We start from the raw sequence: 11,868 nt of genomic DNA on the forward strand, positions 1-11,868 counted from the left end.
ACAGGAAATATACTGCCATGGACTGCCAGAAGAACTAACAAATCTGTCTTGGAAGAAGTACAGCCAGAATGCTCATTAGAACCAAGAATGGCAAGACTTCGTCTCACATACTTTGAACGTGTTATCAGGAGGGACCAGTCCTTGGAGAAGGACATTATGCCTGGTAAATTAGAGGGTCAATGAAAAACAGAAAGACCTTCGATGAGATGGACTGACACAGTGGCTGCTGCAATGACCTTAAGCATAACAACAATTGTGAGGATGGCGCAGGACCCAGCATCATTTCGTTCTGTTGTAAGGTGTGCCATGAGCCAAAACCAACTCCACGGCACCTGAAAAAAACAACAGAAAGCTGAACTAGAAGAGGAAGGACTTCCCGCTAGGGATACACTTAGAATTTGGCCTTCTAGACCCATGAACTGTGAGAAAGAAATAGAAAAATTCTGTTCTTTAAGCCACACGCTTGTGATATTTCAGTCACAGCAGTAATAGGAAACTAAGACATCATTATGTCATTATGTCAGGAACCACTTCTGTTTTGCTTTGTATTGGCAGTGACTGGCACACAATAGTACATCAATACCCGTTGCCATCAAGCCCAGTCAGTGCTCCACAGGGTCTCTATGGAGTAGCTGATATTTTAGTTTTGCAGCTGAGTTCTTAACCACTACACCACCAGTGTTCCTACTACATCAATATCTCGGCTAAACATTGGAGAAAATCCTTCAGCTGTCTTGGGGAGGTGAGGTAGACAAAAAAGTTTAATGTGGTGTGAAGCCTATGGAGAGGTTGCTACTCTAAAGATCAAATCTTTCCCTCAGAAGCAATCCCTGTGGGGCCAAGCATTTTCCAACCTTCTCTCAGAATCAGTTCTTCACTGATTTGAAAACCCATTTAACTAAACTTGTCTTTGTTCTGGGATAGTGTCATTACCCCACAAAGATGAAGCACAATTACGTAAGCTGTTGGATTTAAAAACCAGCAATATCTGGATGGAATTATGTTTTTATATTTATCTTGTCTGGAAATGCAAAAATGAATCCTTCATAATGGATTATTGTGAAATCCAAATCTTTCAGAAGGATGGTGGGCCATCCCAAGTTTTGTATTGAGTTCCTATGCTAATCAGGCCTCCTTGTCCTCATTTACCCCTGAACTGAGCTCAATCTGTTTAAGTTGTATTTCCAACACCCTTAAAACTTTGGTGCTTATATTGTGAACTTTTAGGTCAAAGAATCTGTGAGTTCCTTATGCACGGGGTGGTGATTCAGCCTAGCCTCCCCACATGGTCCAGTCTGCGTATTCAGAAATGCTCACTGTAATGTGAGGAAGTTGTTAATTGATAGCTGCTGATGGGAAAGCTGATCCCAAACAGTGTGAAGGAAAAAAAAAAAAGTTAAAAACCTATCTTTCTGATAATAGAAACTAACCTAGAAGTGAGGGCTGTCCTGGGGTAAAAATCACGACAAAGGTATAATAAAGGAAGAAGAAAGTTTCTGCTTCGTAAACGTTCAACGAGACAAAAATGGAAAACAGACATGCATAGTTTCAGAACCATGTCCGCCCAAGTCCAAGGACTGTTACAGAATGATCGGTATATAATAACATTACAAATGAGGAAAATCATTAAAGGTTTCACCTTTTCAAATTGGCTGAAAACTGCGGAATACACGTGATTCCACATTTGAAATTGTCTTTCTTAGTAATCCTTGGTTCTGGTTTGAGTAATAATGGTCAGGAAGGTCTTAGCTGGTCCAACAAACCTTGCTATTTACTAAATACTAATAGACAAAGGGAAACCCTGGTGCCATAGTGGTTAAGTGCTACAGCTGCTAACCAGGAGGTCCTTTGTTCAAATCTGCCAGGTGCTCCTTGGAAACTCTATGGGGGCAATTCTACCCTGTCCCTGTCCTATAGGGTCACTATGAGTCGGAATCAACTTGAGAGAAGTTAACAAACTAACGTGTGTCAAATGAAATCTCTGTTTATCCTGCTGATTAGATTTCAAAAAAAAATGGGCAGGCTTGAGACTGTGCTAATAAAAAAGAAACATGCTTTTCCCCTCCTTAACCACAATACTTTCATCAGTTCCTGATTTAGTTGCCACAGAAGGAGACATAATGTGACCTTTCTCAGAGGCTGAGAAAGCTCTCCTGTCAAGAGTTTCTAATACTTTCCGGACAAGTGCATTTTTGCTGGCGAGCACTTTCACCAAGATTCTGCCTTCAGAAAGTTTAATTTAGAACCTAGTAGTTAGAAAGCCGATTGTTTCCAACATCCTGGGCAAGGACAGTGATTTAAGACAGTTGAAATGGAGTGAAGAATATAGAAGAGTCAAGTACATCATAAAGGTATTTTACCTGCTATAAAACAGATTAAAAGGTAGAGTTTATCGGATATGAGTGATAACGAACTGAAGAGAAGTTCATTTCACGTCTAATAGACTCATTTCCACAAAGTCCACACCACGGCCACGACACAGAACTGGGCACAGCCTGACACCATACCCTGTGGGCCTCAATCGCTCCCGCTACTACCTGGGCACAAAGTGCAGAAGCCCTACTGAGCTCAGATGGTTCGTACTAGTTCCTAAAGTTTCCAGTTGGGACACCGGGAGATGAAGATAATTACGCCTTGCACCCCGAAAGAAATGGGCCTAGAACTTATCAGGAAAGTCTTTGGAACTCCCCCGAGATTTTTCTAGCTGGTGCTTGGGAAGGAATTGGGTCACTGGGAGTAGCATGTGCTTGGCTATGATGTATCTTGTTCTGATACTGTTGATTGTAAGAATCGGAAAGTGTGAGGGAAAAAAAATACTCTTCAATCATGAAGACATCCTGATACAAAGACACAAATTTCAGATTAAGCATCTTCGAAGCAAAAAGTTATCAATACAAATAGGTTTCTGTAGTGTAGTGGTTATCATGTTCGCCTAACACGCGACAGGTCCCTGGTTCGAAACCAGGTGTTCTTTTCGTGAATTCTGAATTTGCCCCAGAAACTCTTCATCCGCATATGCTTACGTTTCAACCAACGCCATAAGCTTCACGTTGCCTTTTCAACCCCAGACTTTAAATTACAAGAATAACATAGCCGACTTGCTTTCTTGTCCGCCCACAGCACGTTGTCAGGTCCTCGGTTTTCTATTCGGTTTGAATATATTGTGCACCCTCTGCAGTAGGTAGCCATACGAGGAGGCGAGGTCCCCATCAGCTCTGGGCACAAGATTCAGAGTGAAGGGTCCTGAGACTGCAGTGTGGCTGCTGTATGCAAGAAGGATCAAGAAGCCAATTGTAACTGCAGCAGAGTGAGCAAGGTGGAGAGAGTAGTAGGAGCAAACAAATCCAGTGGACGCTTGTTAGGTCTGTCAAAGCGTCAATGTAAGGAGAATTTTCTAAGAAGAGAAATGATAGTGTTTTATTGCGGAATAGGTAACAACAACAACAACCCAGGTCAGGGTATCACTGGGAGGTCTTCAAATTCTGAAAGAAGAGAAGTATTTTTATGCATGAGGGCTAGGGACCACAGATGAGATAGGTAAACCTGTTGTTGTCAAGTTGATTCAGACGGATGGCGACCTATAGGACAGAGTAGAACTGTCCCATAGGATTTCCAAGGAGAGGCTGGTGGATTCTAACTGCTGACCTTTTGGTTAGCAGCCAAGTTCTTTTCTTTCCTTTTTTGAATATTTTTATTGTACTTTAAGTGAAAGTTTACAAATCAAGTCAGTCACTCATACAAAACCTCTTATACACCTTGCTATATACTCCTGGGTGCTGTCCCAGCACACTCCTTCTCTCCACCATGTATTTCTGTATCCATTCAGTCAGCTTCTGTCCCCCTCAATCTTTACATCTCCCCTCCAGACAGGAGCTGCACACATAGTCTCATGTGTCTACTTGATCCAAGAAGCCCACTCCTCAGCAATATCATTTTCTGTCTTATAGTCCAGTCCAATCCCTGTCTGAAGAATTGGCTTCAGGAATGGTTCCTGCCTTGGGGTCACAGAAGGTCTGGGGACCATGACCTCCATGGTCTCTCTGGTCTCAGTCAGACTGTTAAGTCTGGTCTTTTTAGAAGAATTTGAGGTCTGCATCTCACTGTTGTCCTGCTCCTTCAGGGATTCATTGTTGTGCTCCCTGTCTGGGCAGTCATCGGCTGTAACCAGCACAATCTAGTTCTTCTGGTCTCAGGCTGACGTAGTCTCTGATTTATGTGGCCCATTCTGAATCTTGGGCTCATACTTACCTCCTGTCTCTGGTGTTCTTCATTCTCCTTTGCTCCACGTGGTTCAGACCAGTTGTTGCCTCTTAGATAGCTGCTTGCTAGCATTTGAGGCACAAGCCTCCACACTCCAAAATGGGATGAAGAATGTTTTCTTAATAGATTTTATTATGCCAATTGAACAAATGTCCCCTGAAACCATGGTCCCCAAACCCCAGCTCCTCCTACGCTGGCCTTCGAAGCATGCGGTTTATTCAGGAAAGTTCTTTAGCAGCCAAGTTCTTAACCACTTTGCCACCCAGGCTCCATGAGATATATATGAGGTGTAAATAAACCTCCCATAATGTCAGTGAAAGATCACAGATTTGGGGAGACAAATGGCATGCATAAACATCGTTTCTGGGAATATTCTCATCTTTCCCTTTCTGGAACATTCTTATCACTTGCTTATGCATAAACCACAATTTTGTCATATATCAGTTACAAGCGATCTTTCTGAGATGAAAAATGTTTTTATCATATAACTACATAGTTGTTCACTTAAGGTTGGGTTCACGTATTTTGAAAGCAGAAGAAAAAAAGGGATAAAGCACAAAGGGAAGTTTCAATTCAAACCTCCACCAGTTGGTCATGCCATTAACCCCACTTTTAAGGTGCTCTTTCACAAATAACTCCTCTGATCATGAATCTCCACAGACATTTCGTGATACCATTACATTAATGCTTTCTTTTCCATGGAGCCCTGGTGGTGTAGTGGTTAAGAGTTTAAATGGTCAGCAGTTTTAGTCCACCACCTGCTCCTTGGAAACCTCATCAGGTAGTTAGACTGTGTTCATAGGGTTGCTATAGGTCGGAATCGACTCAACAGCCATGGGTTTGAGTGCTTCTTGTTTTCTTTTCTTTTGCATGATGTACTCTGTGGATGTTTTCCTTCTGTACCTAAAATATCATATACAGACGCCCTCTTTTACCATGCCATAACTCATACTCTCTGCTTCTGTGATCATCTGGCACATATAGAGCAAGGCCATATTTGAAGGAATAACTTGGCATTTTTAAAACACTAACTCAAGGTTTGAAACTAGAGTTCCCTATAAATTTGGTTTTTGTAGGGATATTAAGAAAAGGCATATCAGGCATAGGAGGCACTGAATGAAGTAGCTTTTTGGTGAATTTTTCTGATATGTTGTTGCATTTCTCCTTGCAGTATTTATCTAGTCATAATAAGAAGTATTAGCAATGGCAGAGACAAATACTAAACAAAATCCTTAAAATTCAGCAATGTGCAAGAGGTCTGATTCCTCGATCTGAAGTTGTCTACTTCAGATATAGTCAGCTTCTGGCCACTGGGGCCTTTGGATAGAATCTTGAAGTCCCCAGAAGGATGGTTTGTCCAAAGAGATGTTTTTGGCTTTCTTAAACTGAGATAAAAAGATCCAAGGTTTAATTTTTGGAGCTTGCTTGTACATGGAATGGTGAGGAGAGCTAATTATGGTCCTTTTCATAAGTACAATATAGTCAAATATATTGAAATATTTTGGTCAAACATTTTCAGGGAAAAGTAAAATTTACTCACAAATGACAAACTTAAAAATGGCTATGGATGACTTATTATAATAATTCTAAAAAGTGATGTACTTGATGGAAATGTATTATATAACTAATGTAAGGTTAAACAAATTTAATTAAAAATTCTTTAGATGAAAATACTGTTAATCATAATGATTAATGTTAATTTCAAAGAGCTTTAGATGTAACATAATCATCTTGGGGCAGGATATTAAATAGTTAGGATATACCAAGAATATACCAAGATTACTAAGTTGTTTTTTTTTTTTTTTTTAACAACACCTGAATAGTAATAAAAAATTTCCTGGATAAATAATGTGAATTTCCCAGTTAAAACCCTTTCATGACATGTGGGCCAGAACCTGCCCACAAATATTTTCAGGATCTCAGGTTTCTTGAAAGGGTAATTTTCCCACTGAAAGTATTTGCTGTCCTCCAGTGGGGGCCTGATCAATGTTCAAAAGATGAAAGAAAAGGTCTTTGGTGAATATTCACTAAGGTAGGAGGCTTAGGTAGGAGGCAGTGTTACCAGGAAGTATGACTGGGTCAAATTTTTGTCTCTTTTGGTTTTTGTACAGCTTGATAAGTTTAGATGGATGGATTTTATTTAGATTTTTTGACTAAAGCTGAAAATTAAAGAAAAAGTTGCTCAGAGGAAAGAAAACACAGGTACAAATAATCATTTTCCCAAAGTGGTTCCTGAAATTCTAAATTAGTATATTAGGACAGATTTTAAAAGGCACTTGAAAGAGAGATTTATTTCCTAGTTTCTTTGAATAGAAAGGAACTTGAGTCAGCTTTGTTATCAGAAGCAAAGAAGGAGGAGCCTTTGGCAATGAAACAGAGGGGGAGGAATTGAAATTTAACCCTGCAATTCTTTATTCTGTTTAGGAATTTAGAGACGGTGTCTTGAAAAAAGTAAAAACCAAAAAAACAAAACCTGTCTTTAAGGAGCTCAGATAAAAATCCAAATACAAACTTTTGCCTGCAAGAATCAAAACAAGAACCAAAAAAACTACACAAGGACCAAAGAAACAATAAAAATTGCAAGAACCCCCGAACAAGTCTACAGTACAACTCAAAAAACTTTGATGCAAGCAAGCAGAGTTCATTTTCAAGAGGTTACTTAGGTTAAGCAGACTCTGAGAAATTATGGAATTGGAGCCCAGAGTCTGGGTCCTCAAATTCGTGGGTGTGTGAAAGATAATGCAACATCAAATCCCACTTGTGACACCAAATACATCAAAGTGTAAAACTAACAAGAAATCTGTAAGGAGAGAAATGGTAGGTTTTATAGTAGAATAGAAAACAACCAAAACAACAACCCAGCTTGGGGTAACACTGAGAAGGACTCCTGTGTTGCATTAGCACTGGGAGGTGCTTCAAACTCTGAAAGGGGAGGGAGAGTTTTATGCATGAGGACTGGGTGTTACCCATGTGCTGCATATGAGTCACAAGTAAACTTTTCACAAGGTCAGTTAATCATCAGATTTTCTGTAAGCAATCTGTGTACATAAACAACTTTCTATGGAACATTATGGTCATTACGTTCCTGAAACATTCTATTGCTTGCTTATTCATGAACTACAACTTTGTCATACATCAGTTGAAAATGTTCTTTCTTAGAACAAAACATATTTGTCATAGAATGAATACGCAGTTGTTCACACAAGAGGTAGAGGATGCACATATGCTGAAAGCAGAAGAAAAGGGGATATAAGACAAAGGAAAGTTTCGATTTAAACCTGAGTCAGTCAGTCATGTCAAGCATCTCAGTTTTAATGTGTTCTTTCACAGGCCTTTATTTATTTATTCATTCATTCACTCATTTACTGAAATGAGAAAAGTCTGTTTTGGCTTCTCTTTCATGCAGTGAATTGGGAACATGCATGTTCTTTTTTTATTGAACTTTAGATGAAAGTTTACAGAACAAACTAGTTTCACTTTAAACACTTAGTACACATCTTGTTCTATGACATTGGTTAACAATGCACGGCATGTCAACACTCTGCCTTCTCCACCTTGGGTTCCCTATTGCCAGATTTCCTGTCCCATCCTGCCTTCTAGTCCTTGCCCCTGTGCGGTTGTGCCCCTTTAGTCTTGTTTTCTTTTCTGAGTCTGTCTGATCTTTGGCTGAAGGATGAACCTCAGGAGTGAGTGACTGTATTACTGAGCTGAAAGAGTTCCTAGGCATCATACTCTCAGGGTTTCTCCTGTCTCTGTCAGATCAGTAAGTCTGGTCTTTTTTGTGAGTTTCAATTTTATTCTACATTTTTCTCCAGCTCTGTTCCAGACCCTCTATTGTGATCCCTGTCAGAGCAGTCAGTGGTGGTGGTGGGCATCATCTAGCTGTACTGGACTCAGTCTAGTGGTAGATGTGGTCCACTGGTCCTTTGGACTAATCTGTGCCTTGTACGCTTAGTTTTCTTCATTATTCATTCTTCCTTGCTCCTGAAGGGGTGAGACCAGTGAAGTATCTTAGGTGGCCATTCACAGGCTTTTAAGACCCCAGCCACTACTCCCCAAAGTAGAATGTAGAACATTTTCTTTCTAAACTATGTTATGGCATTTGAGCTAGATGTTCCCGAGACCATGGTTCCCACAGCCCTCACCCCAGCAATTCGGTCCCTCAGAGAGTCTGGATGTGTATGGAGCTTCCATGACCGTGTCAAAGGTCATTTTTGAAGGCCTTTGACAAGGTCTAGGCCTAGACTCTAATAAAATGAGGAGATGATGGGATTTAAGAGGTGAAGTAACTCCTCATGACTTATTTTTTAAAAGTCCCTTTGCCTGTTCTGTGGAGAATATTTTTTACAGAGAAAAGAATATATTCAAGGAGATCTGTTTAGGCCCTTTCCTCATGCTACATGTAAGAAATGCCAATGGCTTGAATATGACACCCTCCCCCCCAAAAAAAAGCCAAACTTTTTGCTATTTTTGTTACCGAGTTTAACTGTCCCAATAAGGTTTCCAAGGAGTGCTGGTGGGTTCAAACTGCTGAGCTTTTGTTTAGCAGCCATAGCTATTATCCACAACTCCACCAGGGTTCTTCACGTGATATAGAGGACCTTAAATTTATATAGGTGCCTGGCCAGAAGTATTGAGACTAAAGTAAGGTCCAGGGGCTAGAATCTATTTTTATACAAAAGTTTGCTAAGGGGTAATAGTTAAAGCTGGAATCCATTTGGTGTGAACATTTGTTAAAATCATTATGAATAGTTCCAGAAAGAAATGAGAGTACACACTGAAACTCATGGTTTCATTATTTCTTATACGTAGGGGAGGAATGGTCCATGAAGAGTACTTTATCTTAGCCAACAAAGAGGCCATGCTATAGGGAAATTGTGGTCTCACAAAGGAGCATAGTGCAATTTCTGAGAACCTGTTCCAAGTCACTAAGCCAAGAGTGGATGTTGCCGGGTTGTACCCAAGGAAACATCCCTGTAGTAACTAAATGGTACATAAAAAAAAAAATGGTAAATAACCAACATAAAATCCTTAAACCAATCATGTATCCCCATATGTTATGTCTCCTGCCTTTGATAATAGTGTAATTTTTCTTAATTTACTTCCTTCTGTAATAGTATATTAGAGACTCTCTGATTGTGATTCCAGGGATTCTGCTAGTCTCTTGTGTCTTGTGCACACAGGCAGATCTCTCGTGGGAATGATCATCTTTGTCTTTGCTCAACGAAAATCTCTTTTGATTAAATTTGATTCTGGGCTCTTTTACCCCTATGCCAGACAAGATGGTGGCTGTCAAGGTAGTGAGAAGCAGTCAGAGGCTGGATATATTTTGAAGACAGAAAGAAGAGAAACTCCTGATAAACTGGATGTGAGATATGAGAGAAAGAGTGAAATAAATGATGATTTCCAGGGTTGTTTGCCTGAAAGAGAGAAAGAATTGAGTTGTCATTAACTGAAATGGGGAAAATTGGATATAATAAGATTATTATAGAAAAACGGGAGTTCAGTTTTAGACATGCTAACTTTTAGATGCCTAGTATAAAATATCCAAGTGGTAATGCCAAGGAATCAGTTGTATATACAAGAACTGAGGTTAATGGAGTGGTCCAGTCTGCAGATACACATTTGTGAGTTGTAGGCATAGAAACCAAAAACCAGATTTAGTGAAGTGGTTAGGGGCTTGTCTGCTAGGCACAGGGTCACCAGTTCAATGCCACCAGCCACTTCATGGTAGAAATTTGTGGCAGTCTGCTTCCATAAAGATTGTAACTTTGGAAACCCTATGGGGCAGCTCTACTCTGTCCAATACGGTCTCTATGAGATAGTGTAGGCATACAGGTGATGTAAACCATGTGAATGGGTGAGATTACCAGGGAGTGAGTGCATACAGAGAAAAGTTCAAGGACCAATCTGTGAGATAATCTACTATAGAATAGGTGAGGAGAGGGGAAACAAACAAAAACTATTGAGAAGGATGAGCCAGTGAGGTAGAAAGAGAGTCAGGACATCAGTGTCTTGGAAGTGAAATTGAAAAAAAATAAAATAAAAGTTTTAAGATGGTAAGTGTGTTCATTGACACTGAGAAGTTGTCTTACTTTCTTAGTGCTACTGTAACAGAAATACCACAGTTGTTTTCTTTAAGGAACAGAAGTTGATATTCTCACAGTTAAGGAGTGCGGAAGTCCAAATTCAGGCCACAGCTCTAAGGGAATTCTCTCTCTCTCTGTTGGCCCTGGGGCAAGATCCTTGCCTTAGTTTCCATAGCCTCAGAGTTCCTGGGGTCCTTGTTGATCCTTAATGTGCTTCTGTCTTCCTCAGTTTGTCTTCCCTTGTCTCAGTGCCTAATCTGTTCTTTTTGTATCTCAGAACTGGTTACATTTAAGACATACCTTACACTGATAATGGCTTCACTAACATAACAAAGAACACTGATTTCCAAAGGGGATCAAACCCCAGGTATAGGGGTTTGGATATCAGCACAAATTTTGTGGGGATACAATTGAACCCATAACAAAAGTCAAGGAAGAGAAGGTCTTGAAAAAGTGAGAAGTCATTGGTGACCTTGACGAGACATTTCCATGAAATGGTAGTGTCAAAAAAACAATATAGCGGATTTCAGAACAACAGGAAAGAAACTAGAGACAGGAAATCTGGAGAACTCTTTAGAGGACATTTTGTTATAAAGCCTTAGGGATATGTTGAGTCAAGTGAAACCTTTTTAAGACAGGAGACAAAGAGCATATGTGAATGTTCATAGGAATAACACGATAGGAGAAAATCCAGAGGTTTCAGACATTCACTCTGACTTTGGCACCTTTCTAGGTCCTGGAGAGCCAGGAAAAAAAAAAAAAAAAAAAAAAAACTGTCTTCACAGACAGAAATTATACTGGAAGCCAGCCAGTAGTTTAAAAAAAAAAAAAAAAGAAAATATGCGTTATATTTGACTGTCCTTATTTTAATAACTAGCAATACCATGTTCAAGAGTAGGAAAGCGAAGTGTAAGGGATGAATAGACACTCAGGTAGAGGAGATAATCAGGTAGAGAAAGCGCTTGAGGGCCACACGGAGACACAGTGAGCTGGACCTTGAGGAAGGAATAAGGAGAATGAGAGGCTCAAATGGACAGCGGCCATCAGGCGCACAACCCATCTCCAAGACCATCCTGACTCCTAGCTGGTTTTCTTCACTAAAATTTCTATCTTAAGACTTTAAGTCAGTTGTTCCAAAAAAACCTTTTTTCTTCCTCTGCCCTCCCCTCCGCCTCCCAAAGAAGGACAACAAAGAGGTTTTAAGAGTCACTACTGAGGATTAAGGAGATAAAGACGTTTAACGGAGATTTGATGTCACAGACGCTATTTTCAAAGTGCATCAGGGGTGTACAAGGAGGACACCATTTTTTTTTTTTTTTTTTTAACGAAATAGCACTTTCTTTCAGTGGCCCCTACGGGGATCGAACCCGCGACCTTGGCGTTATTAGCACCACGCTCTAACCAACGGAGCTAACTGGCCAACTGCTTGACACTCTTCTCCATAAGTACAAGGATTGCTCACTCTTCACTCGTCCAAAAGATAACCAAACACAGCCAGTGCCCTGGATATACTCGCTTT

General features: G+C 40.1%; 1 non-coding gene across 1 annotated transcript; it reads right to left on the reverse strand.

The window, feature by feature from the left end:
* Positions 1-11,695: 11,695 nt before the first annotated feature.
* On the reverse strand, positions 11,696-11,769 carry TRNAI-AAU (transfer RNA isoleucine (anticodon AAU)). Its single transcript has one exon. It is a non-coding gene; the product is annotated as a tRNA-Ile (tRNA).
* Positions 11,770-11,868: the final 99 nt, after the last annotated feature.

Source organism: Loxodonta africana, chromosome 1 (assembly GCF_030014295.1).
Source record: "Loxodonta africana isolate mLoxAfr1 chromosome 1, mLoxAfr1.hap2, whole genome shotgun sequence".
Taxonomy (NCBI): domain Eukaryota; kingdom Metazoa; phylum Chordata; class Mammalia; order Proboscidea; family Elephantidae; genus Loxodonta; species Loxodonta africana.